Source organism: Pseudophryne corroboree, chromosome 7 (assembly GCF_028390025.1).
Source record: "Pseudophryne corroboree isolate aPseCor3 chromosome 7, aPseCor3.hap2, whole genome shotgun sequence".
Classification (NCBI taxonomy): domain Eukaryota; kingdom Metazoa; phylum Chordata; class Amphibia; order Anura; family Myobatrachidae; genus Pseudophryne; species Pseudophryne corroboree.
The window spans coordinates 374,220,531-374,235,968 of NC_086450.1; the positions used below are offsets into that span (position 1 = coordinate 374,220,531).

At 44.3% G+C, this 15,438-nt stretch overlaps 1 protein-coding gene across 4 annotated transcripts in view; it reads right to left on the bottom strand.

Annotated features, from left to right (window-relative positions):
- PRKAR1B (protein kinase cAMP-dependent type I regulatory subunit beta) overlaps positions 1-15,438 on the bottom strand; it is a 428,398-nt gene that overhangs the window by 68,660 nt on the left and 344,300 nt on the right. The gene's annotated exons all lie outside the window — the stretch shown is intronic.

A 15,438-nucleotide genomic window follows, 5' to 3' on the forward strand; every position in this document is an offset into this window, starting at 1 on the left:
GTGGGTTTGCTCTGCATACCCTGATACCCTCCCACACTCCAAAGACATACTGGCAAATTAGTTGGCTTCTGGCAAAATGAGCCCCAGTGGGAATATATGTACTTGTGATAGGGAATATAGGAGTCTGTTGATGAAGCAGTTAAAAGAGTAGAGAAAAGAACTAGTGGGGAAGTTGCCCATAGCAACCAATCAGCTTTGAAGGAAGCCTTTACCAAGGACATTCTATAAATGTAAGGGAGATGCTGATTGGTTGCCATGAGCAAGTTCTCCACTGTTTTCACTGATTCATGAATAGACCCCATAGGGAGAGATTTATTACACCTGGGAGAAGAATAAAGTGAAGAGAGATGAAGTCCCTTCCAATCAGCATCTAACTGTCATTATACAGGCTGTGTGTAATGGACAGTTAGGAGCTGATTGGTTGGTACTTTATCTCTCACAACATTATCTCTTTTCAAGCGTTGCTAAATCTCCCCCAAAGATTGTAAGCTCCACTGGGGCAGGGACTCATGTGAATGACTGAAATATTCTCTGTACACCACTGCAGAATATGTATGCACTACAGTATATAACTAGCTGTTAATAAATAGATATTTTTATATTCTCTTATAAGGAAAGTGGAAAGTCTGCTGTGCATAGAAGATGCCTATATGTGAATGAGGCTTTCCACTTTTGGCTAGCTATTGGCTTGTTCAGTCAACGGTTGCCAACGGTTTAGCTGTTTTAATGCATTTTCCTTCCATGCTCTTCAAAATCTTTATTTCTTCAAATTGGTATGTCAGAGATAGAACAAAAAGCTGATTCCTAGATATAATTACATATAATGCAGAGATGTGTTCTTATCCAAGAGCTGGATAGTACTGTTCATCACCGAGCCAAAGGTCAAAACCAGGATAGCCAAAGATTAATAGTGGAAGGGGAGTCAGAGCAAGATGTAGTCAATAACAGAGTTCCCAGAGATACAGTATGCTGGAGTAATAGCAGACAACAGAATAATGTGGCAATGAGTCTGTTTCTAAAATAGTGCTACAAGGTTTGCCCCTTCGTGGGGAACTCTTATGCCACCTTCCGAAAAGTTTGTTCCACACTTGTGCCAGACAATAGATCCTATATGAGACGAAATCATATGTCCCCAAGGGAGGCCCAGACAGTGTCATATTTTTGTAAACTATTAAAAAAAGTCCTGATAGCACTAACGTCCTGAAAGTGTGAGTTCCAAGTACCCAGGTTTGATGCGATTGGCATCATGAGTTTCTCCACCATGTATTGAGAAGGTGCAGACACAGCAGGATTCAGCAAAGACAGTGGCTGTTGTAATGGCCTCTATAAAGCAATTGGGGCTCCTAAAGTGAGAAACCCAGTAGAATGTTTGTGCCCAAATTAAAAAAAGCCAAGAAACCCAGTCTGTCTTACCCACCTGGACGAGATAAGGGGGAGATCAAATTTTCTAAGCCTGATGTTTGTAAGCAACTTCTGCATTCTTAAGGCATGCTGAAAGTGCAGCTCAAGTGGTCCTAAGAGTCCACTGAAAAAGGAGATTTATGGTAAATGGTTAAATCTCTTTCTGCGAGGTACACTGGATTCCACAGAGAATACATCGGGGTGTAGAGTTGGATGTTGATCCGAGGCACCAACAGGCTAAAGCTTTGCCTGTTCCCAGGATGCATTGCACCACCTCCTCTATAACCCCGCCTCCAGGCACTGGAGCTCAGTTTCGTTAACCAGTCCAATGCAGTAGCAGGTAAAAGAGACGGTAGAAGTTAGTCACATAGAACCAGACTGTCATGACAGGAGAAGGGACTAGCGGCTAATGCCATACAAACACAAAGTGCGTCAGGGTGGGTGCCCTGTGGAATCCAGTGTACCTCGCAGAAAGAAATTTAACCATGGTAAGTCTACCATAAATCTCATTTTCTGCAGCGGGGTACACTGGGATTCCACAGGGAATACATCGGGGATGTCCTAAAGCAGTTCCTCATGGGAGGGAATGCGCCATAGCGGGCACAAGAACCCGGCGTCCAAAGGAAGCATCCTGGGAGGCTGAAGTATCAAAGGCATAGAACCTGATGAACGTGTTCACTGAGGACCACGTAGCCTCCTTGCACAATTGTTCAGCGGACGCGCTTCGGCAGGCCGCCCACGAAGGTCCAACAGACCGAGTAGAATGGGCCTTAACAGCAGCAGGAGCTGGGAGACCAGCCTGTGAATAGGCTTGTGCAATCACCATTCTAATCCATCTGGCCAAGGTTTGCTTATTCGCAGGCCAGCCACGTTTGTGAAAACCAAAAAGTACAAAAAGGGTATCTGACCTCCTGAGGGAGGCAGTCCTCTCTACGTAAATATGGAAAGCCCATACCACATCCAAAGACCGCTCTTTGGAGGACAAACCAGAAGAAATAAAGGCAGGAACCACAATCTCTTGGTTAAGATAAAAAGATGATACCACCTTAGGTAGATAACCAGGGTGAGTTCGAAGAACTGCCCGGTCCCCGTGAAAAATCAGAAAGGGTGGACGATAGGACAAAGCGCCTAAGTATGACACCCTCCTAGCAGAGGCAATAGCCAATAAAAACACGACCTTAAGCATAAGACATTTAAGGCCCACAGACTCAAGTGGTTCAAATGGAGACACTTGTAGGGCATTTAAGACAACAGATAGAGCCCATGGAGCCACAGGAGGGACATAGGGAGGCTGAATCCGTAAAATGCCCTGAATGAAAGTATGAACGTTAGGAATAGACAATTCTGCTCTGAAACCACACCGACAAGGCAGATATATGAACCTTGAGGGAGGTCAGACGAAGTCCTAAATCTAGGCCTTGTTGCAGAAAAGCCAAAAGCCTAGAAGTTCTGAACGAATAGGCATCATAAATCTTAGCAGCACACCATGTGAATTAAGAGTTCCAGACCCTGTAATAAATCCGGGCAGAAGCCAGTTTGCGGGCCTTCAACATAGTTTGAATAACCGCCTCAGAGAATCCCTTGGCCCTCAGGAGTGAAGCTTCAAGAGCCACGCTGTCAAAGCCAGTCTGGCCAGGTCTGTATAGACACAAACTGCAACCAGGCGCTTAATAGATAATTAAATTCAATTAATATATCATCAATTAATTGTTTTCAAGCTGCAATACAGAGCTACTGACTTGGGGTCTTCAAGTCAGAATAATTAGCACAGGTGGTCCCTGTGCTGATTCTCAAAGCTACTTTACCAATTAGCTCTCTGCGCTATTTATTATGGTATGGCTGATATTCAAATGATCAAACTACAAAATTTTACTGTATTTCATATGTTTTAATACACATAAAAAATTAGACCGGTCTAAAATATCATGAACAATGTAAAATAATAACAATCAGTATTAAAAAATACTATAGACTTAACACAAGGAGGTGGAGCCAAGCTACTCTATGCCCAGTTATGGACAAATTGTATTAACTATATTTCAGTCCGCATAATAAATTTATTAGAATGCACATTCATTTGTTTCTGTAACCCATATAGGGATATAAGTTCCTTAGATGCTTTTTATAGGTAAACAATGTTCCATATTCAACTGCTCGTCAGCAAAGATAGAAATAAAGCATGACAATGCGCTCCTGGACAGAGCCTTACGTGTAGTAACCGTCCGTGCTGTGTATCGCAAACTGAAGCCCCAAAGGTCTGTGTCGCGGTCCCGGTTTCAGGGGAACAAGCGTCTGCAGACGCTTGTTCCCCTGAAACCGGGACCGCGACACAGACCTTTGGGGCTTCAGTTTGCGATACACAGCACGGACGGTTACTACACGTAAGGCTCTGTCCAGGAGCGCATTGTCATGCTTTATTTCTATCTTTGCTGACGAGCAGTTGAATATGGAACATTGTTTACCTATAAAAAGCATCTAAGGAACTTATATCCCTATATGGGTTACAGAAACGAATGAATGTGCATTCTAATAAGTTTATTATGCGGACTGAAATATAGTTAATACAATTTGTCCATAACTGGGCATAGAGTAGCTTGGCTTCACCTCCTTGTGTTAAGTCTATAGTATTTTTTAATACTGATTGTTATAATTTTACATTGTTCATGATATTTTAGACCGGTCTAATTTTTTATGTGTATTAAAACATATGAAATACAGTAAAATTTTGTAGTTTGATCATTTGAATATCAGCCATACCATAATAAATAGTGCAGAGAGCTAATTGGTAAAGCAGGTCTGTATAGACACAAGGGCTCTGAACGAGGAGATCTGGGCGTTGAGGAAGTAGAAGAGGACGCTCTATTGATAGACCCTGCAGGTCTGAGAACCAATGCCGTCTGGGCCACGCTGGAGTGACTAGAAGTAGTATTCCTCTTTCTTGCTTGAAGTTCCGTAGTACCCTGGGCAGGAGTGACACTGGAGGGAACACGCAGGGCAGGCGAATGTTCCATGGAATTGCCAGTGTGTCCACGAACGCTTCTTTAGGATCCCTTGTTCTTGATCCGAAGACCGGAACCTTGTGATTGTGTCGAGAAGCCATCAGGTCTACATCTGGTAGGCCGCACTTGTCCACTAGGAGTTGAAAGACTTCCGGATGAAGACTCCACTCTCTGGCGTGAACGTCCTGACGACTGAGGAAATCCGCTTCTCAGTTGAGGACTCCGGGGGTGAACACTGCCGATATTGCTGGCAGATGGCGATCCGCCCGACGGAGGATTTTTTATACTTCAAGCATTGCCATGTGGCTTCGAGTGCCGCCTTGATGATTTATGTATGCCACCATGGTGGCGTTGTCTGATTGTACTTGAACAGGCCTGTTCTGTACCAGAGGCAGGGCCAGTGTCAACGCATTGAACACCGTTCGCAATTCCAGAATGTTTATCGGGAGGAGAGACTCCTCCCTGGTCCGACCCTGGAGAGAGTGTTGCTTCAACACCGCGCCCCAACCCCGCAGACTGGCATCCGTGGTCAGGAGGACCCAGTTGAAGATCCAGAAGGGACAGCCCCTGCTCAACTGTTGCTCCTGTAGCCACCAGCTCAGTGACAGACGAACCTTCTGAGTCAAGGAGATCATTTGAGACCTGATGCGATGAGGCAGACGTCCCACCTTGAAAGAATTAACCTCTGCAGAGGGCGGGAATGAAATTGAGCATACTCTACCATGTTGAAAGAAAACACCATAAGGCCTAGTACTTGCATCACCGAGTGTATCGACACTCTTGGGTGAGAGAGAAAATATCCGATCCTGTCCTGAAGTTTCAGGACTTTCTCTTGAGACAAAAACAATTGTTGGCTGTGTGTGTCCAGTAGTGCCCCAGGTGCGCAATGCTCCGAGCAGGGACCAGCAAGGACTTTTTCCAGTTGATGAGCCACCCGTGGGCTTGTAGGAATTGGACCGTCAGTTCCAGATGACTGAGGAGAACCTCTTGGGAATTCGTCAGGATCAGCAAGTCGTCCAGATACGGCAGGATCCTGATTCCCTGATGGCGGAGAAGAGCCGTCATCATGGCCATGACCTTGGAAAAGATCCAAGGGGCCGTGGCCAATCCAAAAGGAAGTGCCTGGAATTGATAATGTAGGTTGCCAATAGCAAACCGCAGATATTGCTGATGCGAAATGGCAATAGGTATGTGCAGGTAAGCAACCTGTATGTCCAGGGATACCATATAGTCTTCGGGTTCCATGGCCAGCACTACAGAGCGCAGAGTTTCCATGCGGTATTTGGATACTCTCACAAACTTGTTCAATGATTTGAGGTTGAGTATAGGCCGGAAGGACCCATTTGGCTTCGGAACTAGAAACAGGGTCGAATAGTATTCTCTGAGACAGAGGTACCGGCACTATCACTCCTGTATCCAGGAGGGATTGCACAACCAAGTGTAGAGCGTGCGCTTTTAAAGGATCCGCATGGATAACCATTGTGCAAAACTGGCGAGGGGGACGTCTCTTGAAAGAGATTGCGTACCCGTGAGAGACAACTTCCCGTATCCAGGTATTCAAAGTGTTCTTTAACCAGGCCTGGGCGAACTGCAGAAGCGGCCTCCCATCCTGGAGTCCCCCAGGGGGAGGCCTGCCCCGTCATGCGGCAGGCTTGTCTTGTTTTGAAGCAGGCTGAAGGGCGGCCCAGGATTGTTTAGATTTAGGCTTAGTGGTTTTGGAAGCACGAGCCTGTTGCGGATACGCCTGACCCTTTGCTTTCCCTGGAGGTCAAAAGGAACAAAAAGTGGTACTCTTAGCCTCCGGAGCAGAAGGATTATTATTTGGGAGACACGCTGTCTTGGCAGTAGCCAAGTCAGTTACAATCTTGTTCAGATCCTTCCCAAATAGGATGTCTCCCTTAAAAGGGAGCACCTCCAAAGTCTTTTTGGAGTCCAGGTCCACCTTCCAGGACCTCAACCACATAATTTGACAGGCCAGGATAGATGCAGTACATGCCTTGTCCGCCATTACACCTGCATCAGAGGCTGCCTCCTGAATATAGCGGGAGGCTGTGGTAATATAAGACAGATATTGTCTGGCAGTGTCAGAAAAATCCTGAGGCAGCTCATCCTCAATTGCCTGAACCCATGCTTCAATTCCTTTTGCAGCCCAGGAGGCTGCCATAGTGGGTCTATGTACCGCACCAGTAAGACAGTAAATAGACTTCAGGCATCCCTCCACGCGCTTATCTGTTGGTTCCTTCACTGAGGTGACAGTGGTGACAGGCAGAGTAGATGACACCACAATACGGGCGACATGAGAGTCCACCGGCGGTGGAGTTTCCCACTTGTTACTCAACTCTGCAGGGATAGGATAATGAGCTAGCATCTTTTTAGACAGGGAAAATTTCTTTCCTGGTGACGACCAGGATTCCTGACGTATGTCAATTAAATGGTCAGAATGTGGTAAGACTACTTTAGCAACCTTCTGACGTTTGAACTTTTCAGGTTTCTTAGCCACAGTAGTAGGCTTAATGTCATCATCTATTTGAAGAATTAGCTTAATAGCCTCCTCTAGGTCAGGAACATCAACCTGAGTTGTAGATTCCTCATCAGAAGCAACTGTATCAGTGTCTGAGGGATCAGTATATTCCCCATCCTCATCGGAAGAATTATCCGAAATATTAGTGGATTGTGAGGAAGAAATGGCCCGTTTAGATGACCCCTTGGCCCCAGAGGGGCATGGGTTAGACATTTGTCTAATCAAGGATTAATTCAATTGTTGTAATTGGGTAGACAGAGTATCCGCCCAGGGCGGATTAACTACAGGGACAATATGTGGCTGCAAGGGCACTGGAGGTCCCACAGGGGGCGCAAGACATGTCACAAGTGTACTCAGCATACTTGAGAACGCTGCCCAAAGTGGGTCCTGATTGGCCACAGGTACTGCAGGTTGACTGGGTGCATGGCACTCAGCGCCTGAGCCAGCAGCTAAAACTTCCCCCTCAGGTAAATCTGTGACGCTAGAACTGCAGGATGCAGAAGCGTCCATGGATTTCCCACCCTGTGTAGCAGACATTATAAGGAATGTAGCCTTAGGGCGTAACAGTACAATATACCCAGACAAATACAGTGCCTTCAAAAAAAAACCTATGTTATGTGACAGTAAACACAGTACACACAACAGGCTTTAAGCATCATGAGGTGACTGAAACACACAGTAAAAATACCATGTATATTCTGTGTAACACTATATATATATATATATATAGCAGTTTCAGACCGGCACTCCACGCAAATTTCAAATGACTGCGCCGGTGCCTCCACATATACCAAAAGTATAAATATAGACTTGCAGAAGTGTGGCACTCGGCTTGATGAATAGACAATAAACCAGTCAGGTCTTACAACGTTTCAGTGCTTTTATTGCACTATCGTCAGGATACAAAACAAATGAAAATGTTACATACCTTTATACACCTACACCCAGAGTGAATTCACTCTGGGTGTAGGTGTATAAAGGTATGTAACATTTTCATTTGTTTTGTATCCTGACGATAGTGCAATAAAAGCACTGAAACGTTGTAAGACCTGACTGGTTTATTGTCTATTCATCAAGCCGAGTGCCACACTTCTGCAAGTCTATATATATATATATATATATATATACATGGGACCCTGCAGCACCTTAGGGTACAGAATATAGGCCCTCATTCCGAGTTGATCGGTCGCAAGGCGAATTTAGCAGAGTTACACACGCTAAGCCGCCGCCTACTGGGAGTGAATCTTAGCTTCTTAAAATTGCGACCGATGTATTCGCAATATTGCGATTACTAACTACTTAGCAGTTTCAGAGTAGCTCCAGACTTACTCTGCCTGTGCGATCAGTTCAGTGCTTGTCGTTCCTGGTTGACGTCACAAACACACCCAGCGTTCGCCCAGGCACTCCCACCGTTTCTCCGGCCACTCCTGCGTTTTTTCCTGAAACGGTAGCGTTTTCAGCCACACGCCCCTGAAACGCCGTGTTTCCGCCCAGTAACACCCATTTCCTGTCAATCACATTACGATCGCCGGAGCGAAGAAAAAGCCGTGAGTAAAAATACTTTCTTCATAGTAAAGTTACTTGGCGCAGTCGCAGTGCGAACATTGCGCATGCGTACTAAGCGGATTTTCACTGCGATGCGATGAAAAATACCGAGCGAACAACTCGGAATGAGTGCCAATATGTGATACAGGAGAATGGAATCCCACACAACAGCTACAGACACACTCAGTCACATGTACAATGCAGAAGTTATTACATATAAAAAATAAAACTACACTGGACTAGTAAATTTACATATAAATATGTATGAGTATAGATATAACAATGCACAGTAGATACTGGATATAAATCACAGAACATTTGTACTAAATATTCAGATAACAGTACACTTGTTCTTAACTAACACTGTCTAAAATGACATGTAGAAAACTTAAGTGCCTGTAAATGCACAGCGCTGATGAGAGAGGCGGCTTTACAGAGGAGACAGTGCCCTGCAGTCCCGGAAATCAGCCCAGCTAGTAGTGAAGATGGTGCCAAAATCTCTGTCAGGGAGTGAGGGAGAGTGAAATGCAGCTCCAGGGCGGGAACACCAGCAGTAGATGGCGCCCGGAGCTGGGGGAGAGGCTACAGGTCAGCGCCGTATCCCCTATGATGGTACTCACCACCGGGTACTGTGGAGCCTATATCAAACGGATTTTAGTAAATCCGACCTGTGCTCCCTTGTCCTGGTGGATACAGTGGGGTCCCTGTGCAGTACAGTGTCCACACCAGCGGCGCGGTCCATCTCCTGGGACCGCGATTTACCGGCGGGTCCCACCTGGGGGACCCTCTTACCTCCTCCCTGATGTGCAGCCACGCGATCCTGGAGAGCGTCAGCGGTGGTGTGCCTGATGACCGGTGCGCCTCCGCTGCAAGTAGCCGGGAACCTGGCCGCGGGAGTATGCAGCGCTGCTGGGGGAGGTGATGGAGCCGCAGCACAGCATGTCATAAAGACATAGAAAGTGCTGCGGCCCTTGAAGTCTTCTTAAAAGCTCTTATCAGGGCTGCCTAGCGCAGCCCCACCTGTGGGTTCACTATGGTATGCCGGCGGTCGGGCTCCCGGCGACCAGCATACCGGCGCCGGGAGCCCGACTGCCGGCTTACCGACAGTGTGGCGAGCACAAATGAGCCCCTTGCGGGCTCGCTGCGCTCGCCACGCTACACGCACCACGCTATTTTATTCTCCCTCCAGGGGGGTCGTGGACCCCCACGAGGGAGAATAAGTGTCGGTATGCCGGCTGTCGGGATCCCGGCGCCGGTATACTGTGTGCCGGGATCCCGTCAGTCGGCATACTGAAGACCACCCCCACCTGTTAGTGACCTGCTCTGCAGGCACCAACTTACAAACTGAGCTCCAGTTGCCTGGAGGCGGGGTTATAGAGGAGGCAGTGCAATGCATCCTGGGAACAGTCAAAGCTTTAGCCTGTTGGTGCCTCGGATCAAGATCCAACTCTACACCCTGATGTATTCCATGTGGAATCCCAGTGTACCGCACTGCAGAAATAAACATGGCAACTGGGCAAAGAATAAAGCAGGTCTAAGTAGACATAGCACATTCTGTCTATATTCCAGACTCCACTGGACCTTGAAAACAGTAATTTAATTGGGCTCCTTCAAGAAGAAGATGCAATTCTTTGAAAGCTAGCGAATCGCTAAAGTATACAAATTCCCCCTCTAAAATATCAGTTTCTTTGGAGGACTCTTTTACATATTAAGGAGCAAAGGTACAAAGGTACATTACCACCTTCACCCTGTCTTTGGGATAACACTACTCTCTCAGATGTACTGCCACAAGCGTGTTACTGTAAATCAGGATCCATGATCCATGAGGACAAGAGCTGCAGAAAAAGCTGCTTTGAAGACAGAGAAGGCTGAGCAGGAGATAAACGGCAAATGAGAAATCTTTGCACGTTAAAGCAGTGATCGTCACTGTATTCCAGCAGAATTTCTGGATGAAGCACTGATAATTGGGGAAGATATTGAAGCACTGCACAATTGTTATGTCGCACAGAGCTATCTCTGATGTCTGCTGTTGCTGCAGGATCTGTTTGGCTCTGAGGCAGAATTGTGTGGCTCAGGAAGTTACTTCAAGTGTACATTTCTCAAGTTTGGAAAAGAGGTTATTTTCTTGACTGAGGTTTAAGAGTGTCTGAACATGCTGACAGTTTTCCTAGCTTTTTAAAGTAATTGAGAATATCATCCAAGTATATACAGTATATGACCACATAGACTCGAGATCTAGCAATTTATGAAACACATGCTGTCTATGTTTGAAAGGAGGTGAAAAATTGGACCGGTCAAACAGCCCTGGCAGATATACAAACTAGTCATATTGGGTACGGATAGTGGCTTTCCAAAATCTCCGACAAAGTTATAGGCTCACTTAAGAAGCTCTGTAGTAAGTGGCAGTTGGTACTAGCTGCAGACATTAATCAGGATAATCCTGAGAAGACTTTCATTCATGATCAGAGAGGGAATAGATCCTACCGAATGGAACTGGTACTCTAATCATCAAATGAAAAGGTCAGTAATAGGACTTACGGTGCAGAATTGTTCTGCTACTGTATCTTTAAAACTATGCTTCTGGCATCTTGGAGGCTTCCGTTTTCTCTTCTGTGATGTTGCATGAACTCTAGTTTTAGGAACAATTAGATGGGCAAAATATGGATATAAGGAAAACCAGGATATGATGTGACCAAAGTACCAGAAGAGTCAGGCCAAGCTGGTCAATAACAGAGTAACGGGACAAGAGCTTGGAGATATATTGTAGAATTAGCAGGTGACACACTAATAAGCACTTATTTTGAGTCAGAGGCAATGTTAGATATGACTACAAAACTTGGGGCCAGATTCTGAAGTAAAGAAAAACAAAAAGCAAGTAATTGTGCACCTGATCAAGACCATTTTGTACTGTAGGTGGGGCAGATGTAATAGGTGCAGAGGTGTGTGTTATCAAAGACAAAAGCTAACTACAGATGTGTCTTCATACACACTGTTGTTGCAGACGTGTCCAACATCCCTTCTCGGCATAGCAGGTCCCGTGCAACTCTGCTTGCGACTAATCCACTTCAAGAGACTGCACTGATTACTTCGATATTTAGCAGTTACATATCTACGTGCGACTCAGTCTGAATCTGTATACGAAGTGCTGCGATGCAATGGCCGTGGCTTTTTTTCACTCCAAGTTCCACTGTGCTTCGTATACAGATTCAGACTCAGTCGCACACAGATATACAATTATTGCATATCAAATTAATCAGTGAGTTTCTAGAAGCGGTTTAGTCAAATCGCATTGCGACTGAGATGCTACAACGCTTAGATGGCTCGCGCCAGGATTCTCATACTACAATGTGTATACAGGACACATCTGTAACTTATATTTATTCTGAGGGCTACACCTTTCATCTTTTTTTATATTTAAAAGGCTCTAGCTGAATTTCCATGGTAATCAGCCATCCATAGTCTCGCGCAGTGTCAGTTCCATTTCCTCTCTGTAATTCTCATTCCCCCCTAACAAAATAGAAAACTCGGGCACTTGGGCGAGCATTGATAGATGCAAGAGCTACAGACGACAATGAAGTGCAGCAAAATAAGATAGAGCTATACTGTATTCTCACATTTAAGGGTTATTTATTTTCTATATACAGAATTTATTTTGATTTAATTAAAAATCGCACAATATTAAAAACTGTTTTGGGGGGGCAAATTGAGCAATTTGATATACAGTAAGTAGATGTCACATAATACAACATATTATTTACAGTATGTATGACTTTCCAAGTAGAATTTGATCAACAAAAATAATTATAATGTGTTTGGATTTGGCACAGATCAATAACGAAATTATGGAACAAACCAATATCTAAAATTTAGTCTATTCCAAGCATGGACTTCCAATCTGGCATCTGGTGTGCCTGAGAGTATTAGTGACCTGTTCTAGGTAGCCAAACACTTAAAACACGCTGCTCATCCAGCGCCCTAACTATGCTTCAGTAAAACATCTGCAGACTGCAACCACTTGACACCTAGGGGCAGATGTATTATGCCTGGAGAAGTGATAAAGCAATGAAAAGTGCAAGGTGATAACGCACTAGCCAATCAGCTCCTAACTGTAAATTTACATATTGGAGCTGATTGGCTGGTACGTTATCACCTTGCATTTAGCACTGCTTTATCACTTCTCCAGGCTTAATACATCTGCCCCTAGTTCGTGTGTTCAATATGGCAGTGGCAGAGCCTTTAAAAATGTTGAGCCTTGGTATAAAGAGTGGATGAAGGCCACTCATACTAGGACTGTTGAGGACACATCCAGACTGGCAAACCACTGAAGGGACGTGGCAACGGCAAGTTAGGATCACTGCTGCACATGCACACACCACCATCTCAGCACCCCTGGGCATTAGTCCAAACAAATATGAATGTGGACTGGTCTGTACATAGGCTAGGGTTGTGTTTCATTTCTACACTGGCCCAAAGAAAATTCTGTAGTTACTGACATTTTCCACACTTGAGGTAAAAGAGGAGACTTAGGACACCCTCCCTCGGCAGAGCATTCTGTGAGTTGTAATTCAACAGCTGTATGTGTCTGCTTTAGTTCATGAATAATGTATTGCTCAAATATGAAACACATTCTCCAGACCATTTCTAGCAATACTTTAATAAACACAGGTGCAATGTTGTCTAGAACCAAGGTAGAGGCACATTTTGACAAATGCAGACTACATCTTGTCCTGGTATTTTTGGGGCTGTTTAGACAAGTAATAGAATAGTTCCTCCATAAAACTTGCAGTAGTAGAACATAATAATGATTTATTAACCATTAGTCAAAGCATGATAAGTGTGTGCAGTGACTTTTTTCTGGAACCTACCAGAAATTCAGTAATAATATATTCCTGGAATTATTCATCTCAGTGACGCCAGAGAAGTCTGTTTGCTTCTTAAGCAGCAGATGCATTGTTGTTTTGTTAAACTGCCCATGACTACTTGCTCTGACATTCCCAGTAACACGTAACCTAATGCAATCAGTAATGCAAATTCTTCTGCAGTGCAATTAGGGTTCTGTGGTAATGGCCAGAGTTGTTCCACTTATTCCGTGTTTGTCTTTGGCTAATGGTGATTGATCAGTGGAGGAGCATGGCTCAGGTGGTAAGGCCCAGGGTGGCATTTTGTTTTATTTTTTTAACACAGGGGTACTGTGAGACTCTAAACTCGGTGACTATTGCATTAAGCAAAGCAAAAAATACAGCAACTCAGGAAAAAAGAACAAAGATGACGACAGAAAATTAAGTAGAATAAGGCTTTTTAAAGGTACCACAAGTAAAATTTGAAATAAAAAAAATTCTGTACAGGTAAAGTAATCTTCAGTCAGTATAAACACTGCGCATTTTACTATAATCTAAGGAACTATTATTGTTAATGCCTATCCTTGCCAGGACACACCTGACTATATCTAGCAAAATAAAATATCAGGTGCTGGTTTACATTCGAATCAAATCATTTCAGGTCATCACTCATAGTAAAGGGTCTTTATTCTCTGTGAGTCCGCATTTTTATGCTACAGACATCACTGACATGGAGTTGGCCTGACTGTTTATTGTGAAGAGTCACTGTTGGCTGACAGGAGAGTCAGATATTTTGTAAGCCGAACCAATATTAATGAGAATGCAGCATGTGAATTCTTTCATATTATTCAATGAATATGTTGCTGACTGGTAGTGACTGCATAGGGTGCATGGCACGGATTCCTACTTCATATAAGGGCTGCATTTTGGTCACGCGGTGGGCACCACTGTGTGTAAGTGACAGGTGTGGACAGAAAAGTAATCACAAATTCCCATCCACTATGGGCCTGATTCTGAGTTGAGAATACAGTATGAAAGAGAAAGGAATACCCCTTTTCCACTGCCGCAATAATCCCGGTTATTGCCGGGTCTAACCCGGGTCACAGCTGCGATGTGAATGGGGTCTGGCCTGGGTTGGAACTGTGTTAAAAAACCTGGGTCAGGCCCGTGATTTTGGTGGCAGAGAGGTATAACTAGGATTACTATGCAATTCCTTTAAATTGGGCACCTACTGTTTACACAGATTCTGTGGTTTCTGACTTCAAGACTGCATTTCACCTGGTTTTAATAAGCCACAAAACCTGTGTAATCCATGAGTGTCCCGGGTCTAAAGGGATAGTACGGTAAGCTTAGGTATAACTGTGCACCTGGACAAACCATGCTGCAATGCAAGGCAAAGGGTGCAATTACATATGTACATTTTTTGACAGGCAGGGTAAATAATGGCTACTTTTCCAATAGCCCACAGATGCTGGACAGCTTTATTTTCATACTGCAATTTAGATTTCAGTGTGGACATGCCCCTCCCAAATCTAATTCTCTCTGCACATGTTACATGTGCCCACCTGCAGTGCAGCATGGTTTGTCCAAGTGCACAGTTACCTGTTCTGTCTTACTGTACTCCCAAATCTGAATTAACACCCAATATTACCAGTTTGTTTTTAATTAATAATATTTACAGGTATTTTTTTTCAGTGTTCTTTTTACTGTTAGGAATAAGCAATTATATATATATATATATATATATATATACACACATACATGCACACATGTATATAGACACATCCTTGGAAGATGGATAAATCTTTAAAAGGTGGGATGCACAACAAGAAAGTAGTCTTAAAAAAGAATTTCAATGAAAAAAAATTTGCAGTGGCATAAGAGATTACACCTGACAGTACTTACGTTAATAATCAATGTCATCTAAGCACGGCACTGTGGATTATGCACCCTCCCACATTAATGCCCTAGGATTTAGAATTCAGCTCCTCGCATATGTAATATCATTTAGTCTTGGTGTATGAGATCAGATAGCTACTAAGAAAAACCCCAGGAACAGATGTGAGCTTACATGAACCAATAAAATGACTAGTGTGCGGGACCCCCATGCAGTTTATGTGGCTGCTGTGTGGTC